Genomic DNA, 5,299 nt, shown 5'->3' with positions numbered 1-5,299 from the left:
CAAGACATTAGGCATGCTGGCACCCTGATCTTGGACTCAGCCTTCAGAACTATGAGAAATAAAAGTTTGTTGCTTAAGCCATCCAGTTTATGGTGTCTGTTATAGCAGCCCAAATTAAGATAGCATGTAAGCGATGAGGAGATTGAATTAGTACTGAAAAATCTCACAACAAAGAAAATCCCAGAAACAGATGACTTTACTGGTGAATTATACCAAATGTTTAAAGAAGACTCAATATCGACTATTCACAAATTCTTCAAACAAATTGAAGAAGAGGAAACATTTCTGAAACTCACTCTATGAGGCTAGCATTACTTTGATACTAAAACTATACAGAGGCACTACAGGAAAGAAACAACAGATGAAAATCTTTATGAATACAGATGCAAATATCCAACAAAATACTAGCAAGCCAAATTCAGCAGCATTTGAAAAGGATCATCCCATGATCAAGTGGAATTTATTTCTGAAATGAAAGTATGGTTTGATATATTAAAATTAACCATTACAGTAAATCACATTATTAGAAAGAAGGAACAAACCCACATGATCATCCTGGTTGTGGCAGAAATAGCATTTAATAAAACTTAATGTAAAAACAATAAATGAGCAATAGTAGGGAAATTCCTCAACATGATAAAAGCCATATGTGGAAAACTCACAGATAACATCATACTCAATTGTGAAAGACTGAGAGCATTCCCTCCAAGATCAGGAACAAACCAACAGTGCCAAGTTTCACCACTTTGATTCAACATAGTTCTGGAAGTTCAAACCAGAACAATCAGTGAAGAAAAACAAATAAAAGGTATGGAAAGGATGAAGTAAAGTTCTCTCTGTATGCAAATGACATGATCTGACATATTGAAAAACCTAATGATTTCACAAAAAACTGTTAGAGCTAATATTAATAAATTAAGCAAATCTGCAGGATACAAAACCAACACACAAAAATCAGTTGTATTTCTATATACTTGCAATGAACAAGTCAAAAGTAAATTGTAAAAGCAATTCAATTTACAATAGCTTCAAGAAGAATAAAATACTTAGTTAATAATGTAAAATGAGACAGCCACTATGGAAACTAGTTTAGTGGTTCCTCAGAAAGCTAATGATAGAATCATCATACAATTCATAAATTCCTTTCCTAAATAAATATCCAGAGGAACTGCAACCAGGCATTGAACAGAGACTTATACATCAATTTTCATTACAGCATTATTTATAATAGGCAAAATTTGTAAATGATTCAAGTGTTCACCAATAGACAAGTGGAAAGAATAAAATGTGTTATGTATATTTAACAGAATATTATTCAGACATAAAAAGGAATGAACTTCTGATGCCTGCTACAACCTTGATGACCTTTGAGAAACTCATGTTAAGCAAAATAATGCAGATACAAAAAGACAAATATTTTACAATTCCATTTATATGATGGCTTCCTCAGTGGCTTAGGGATAAAGAATCTGCCTGCCAATACAGGAGACACAGGAGATGTGGGTTCAATCCACGGGTCAGGAAGATCATGTGGCGGAGGAAATGGTAATCCACTCCAGTATTCTTGTCTGGAAAACCTCAAGGACAGACGAGCCTGGAGGACTCTATGGGGTCAGAAAGAGTCGGATACAAGTGAGCATGCAAGCACACGCTTAAAATAGGCAAAACCATAAAGACAGAAAATACTTTAGGGATTACCAGGGGCTGGGGAAGAGTTATCACTTAATGCTAACAAAAGGGTAAAGAAAATATTTTGGAAATAGGGATGAAGCTTGCATAACACTGTGAATGTAATTAATGCCACTGAATTGTATCTTAAAATGGCAAATTTTATGCTATATATTTCTTACAATTTAAAAATTAATAATTTAATATATAAACAATGGATTATATACTGAGTGAATTGTATGGTATGTGAATTATATTTGTCAAGCTGTTCCAAACTAAATAATAAGTACAATATCTAAAAATCAATTGTATCTGTATAGTGGCAATGAGCAATCAAAAAATGAAATTAAGAAGGCAGTTCTAACTACTCCCATTTGCAACAACATGGATGGACTTAGAGGGTATCATGTGTAGTGAAATATGCCAGACAGACAAAGATAAAAACTGTATGATACAACTTATATGTGGAACCTAAAAATTAAAACTAGTAAATACAACAACAAAAAGACACACTCACAGATATAGAGAACAAACTAGTGGTTACCACTGGGGAGAGGGAAGAAGAGGCAAGATAGAAGTAGGGGGTTAGGAAACAGAAACTATTATTATAAAATAAACAAGTTACAAGGATATATTGTACAACACAGGGAATATAGCAAATATTTTATAACTATAAATTAAGAATAACCTTTAAAATTTTGAATCATAATACAGTATACCTAAAACATATAATATTGTAAATCAACTATACCTCAATAAAAATTACAAAATAAAAAAATGTTGTTGTTGTTATTGCTGTTCACTCAGTTGTGTCCAACTTTTTGTGACTCAATGGACCGTAGCAAGCCAGGCTTCCCTGTCCTTCACCATCTACGGAAACTTGCTCAAACTCATGTTGACTGAGTATCTTAAAATGGCAAATTTTATGCTATATATAGCATATATAAAATAAACAAGTTACAAGGATATATTGTGATATATTGTGATGAAGGGGGAAATTTTTCCAAATTTATCTATAGATTCAACACAATACTTATCAAAATCCTAGATGATTTCCTTGTAGAAATTGACTGTTTCTAAATTTACCTGGAAATTCAAGGGACTCAGGACAGCCAGAACAATCTTAAAAAAGAATTACAAAATGTAGAACTCACACTTTCCAATTTCAAAACTTATTGTAAAGTTTTAGTAAATAAGATACATGTGGTAGTGGCCTAAGGCTAGATCAATGGAATAGAATCAAGAATCAAGAAATAAGCCTTTACAAATACAACTCACTTTTGACATATTGCCAGGACAATTCAAAGAAGAAGTTCAGTTCAGTCCAGTCACTCAGTTGTGTCCAACTCTTTGTGACCCCACGGACTACAGCATGCTAGGCTTCCCTGTCCATCAACAACTTTCAGAGCTTGCTCAAACTCCTGTCCATTTAGACGGTGATGCCATCCAACCATCTCATCCTCTGTCATCCCCTTTTACTCCTGCCTTCAATCTTTTCCAGCATCAGGGTCATTTCCAATGAGTCAGTTATTCTCATCAGGTGACCAAAAGATTGGAGCTTCAGCTTCAGTATCTGTCCTTCCAATGAATATTCAGGACTGATTTCCTTTAGGACTGACTGGTTTGATCTCCTTGCAGTCCAAGGGACTCTCAAGAGTCTTCTCCAACACCACAGTTCAAAAGCATCAGTTCTTCAGAACTCAGCTTTCTTTATGGTCCAACTCTCACATCCATACATGACCACTGGAAAAACCATAGCTTTGACTATATGAACTTTTGTCAGCAAAGTAATGTCTCTGTTTTTTGTCATGCTATCTAGGTTTGTCACAGATTTTCTTCTAAGGAGCAAGTGTTTTTTAATTTCATGGCTGCAGTCACCATCTGCAGTGATTTTGCCCAAGAAAATAAAGTCTGTCACTTTTTCCTTTGTTTCCCATCTATTTGCCATGAAGCGATGGGACAAGATGCCATGATCTTATTATTTTTAATGTTGAGTTTTAAACCAGCTTCTTCACTCTCTTCTTTCACTTTCATCAAGAGGCTCTTTAGTTTTTCTTCACTTTCTGCCATAAGGGTGGTATCATCTGCATATCTGAGGTTATTGATATTTCTCCCAGCAATCTTAATTCCAGCTTGTGCTTCATCCAGCCCAACATTATGCATGATGTACTCTGCATATAAGTTAAATGAGCAGGGTGACAGTATACGTCCTTGACGTAGTTCTTTCCCAATTATGAACCAGTCTGTTGTTCCATGTCCAGTTCTAACTGTTGCTTCTTGACCTGCATACAGATTTCTCAGGAGGCAAGTAACGTGGTCTGGTATTCTCACCTCTAAGAATTTTCCACAGTGTGATCACAGTCAAAGGCTTTGGCATAGTCAATAAAGCAGAAGTAGATGTTTTTCTGGAACTCTCTTGCTTTTTCGATGATCCAACAGATGTTGGCAATTTCATTTCTGGTTCCTCTGACTTTTTTAAATCCAGCTTGAACATCCGGAAGTTCTCAGTTCGTGAAGCCTAGCTTGGAGAATTTTGAGCATTACTTTGCTAGCGTGCGAGATGAGTGCAATTGTGCAGTAGTTTGAACATTCTTTGGCATTGCCTTTCTTTGGGATTGGGATGAAAACTGACCTTTTCCAGTCCTGTGGCCACTGCTGAGTTTTCCAAATTTGCTGGCATACTGAGTGCAACACTTACACAGCATCATCTTTTAGGATTTGAAATAGCTCAGCTGGAATTCCATCACTTCCACTAGCTTTGTTCATATTGATGCTTCCTAAGGACCACATGACTTTGCATTCCAGGATGTCTGGTTCTGGGCGAGTGATCACAGCATCGTGGTTATCTGGGTCATGAAGATCTTTTTTGTCTAGTCCTTCTGTGTATTCTTGCCACCTCTTCTTAATATCTTCTGCTTCTGTTAGGTTCTTGCTGTTTCTGTCCTTTACTGTGACCATATCTTTGCATGAAATGTTCCCTTGGTATCTCTAATTTTCTTGAAGAGATCTCTAGTCTTCCCATTCGATTGTTTTCCTCTATTTTTCTGCATTGACCACTGAGGAAGGCTTTCTTGTCTCTCCTTTTTGTTTTTTGGAATTCTGCATTCAAATGGGTATCCTTTCCTTTTCTCCTTTGCCTTTCACTTCTCTTTTCTCCGCTGTTTGTAAGCCCTCCTCAGAGAACCATTTTGCCTTTTTGCATTTTTCTTGGGGATGGTTTTGATCACCATCTCCTGTACAATATCACAAACCTCTGTCCATAGTTCTTCAGGCACTCTGTCAGATCTAATCCCTTGAATCTATGTGTCACTTCCACTGAATAATCATAAGGGATTTCACTTAGGTCATACCTGAATGGTCTAGTGGTTTTCCCTACTTTCTTCAATTTAAGTCTGAATTTGGCAGTAAGGAGTTCATGATCTGAGCCAAAGTCCGCTCCCAGTCTTGTTTCTGCTGACTGTCTAGAGCTTCTCCTTTTTTGGCTGCAAAGAATATAATCAATCTGATTTTAGTATTGACCATCTGGTGACGTCCACGTGTAGAATCTTCTCTTGTGTTATTGGAAGAGGGTGTTTGCTATGACCAGTGTGTTCTCTTGGCAAAACTCTGTTAGCTTTTCCTCTGTTTCATT

The 5,299-nt window shown here is 36.3% G+C and overlaps 1 long non-coding RNA gene across 1 annotated transcript; it reads right to left on the bottom strand.

Moving 5' to 3' along the window:
* Window positions 1–557: 557 nt before the first annotated feature.
* On the bottom strand, window positions 558–4,963 carry LOC145542390 (uncharacterized). Its single transcript, XR_014079823.1, has 2 exons — window positions 2,947–4,963; window positions 558–1,604 (listed from the first exon to the last, which is right to left on the bottom strand). It is a non-coding gene; the product is annotated as an uncharacterized LOC145542390 (long non-coding RNA).
* Window positions 4,964–5,299: the final 336 nt, after the last annotated feature.

The sequence above is a fragment of the Giraffa tippelskirchi genome, chromosome 3, assembly GCF_054371585.1.
Source record: "Giraffa tippelskirchi isolate mGirTip1 chromosome 3, T2T-mGirTip1v1.2.pri, whole genome shotgun sequence".
In the NCBI taxonomy this organism is placed as follows: domain Eukaryota; kingdom Metazoa; phylum Chordata; class Mammalia; order Artiodactyla; family Giraffidae; genus Giraffa; species Giraffa tippelskirchi.
The sequence above is the reverse complement of the archived record's forward strand: the minus strand, read 5'-3'. Positions and strand labels throughout refer to the sequence as shown.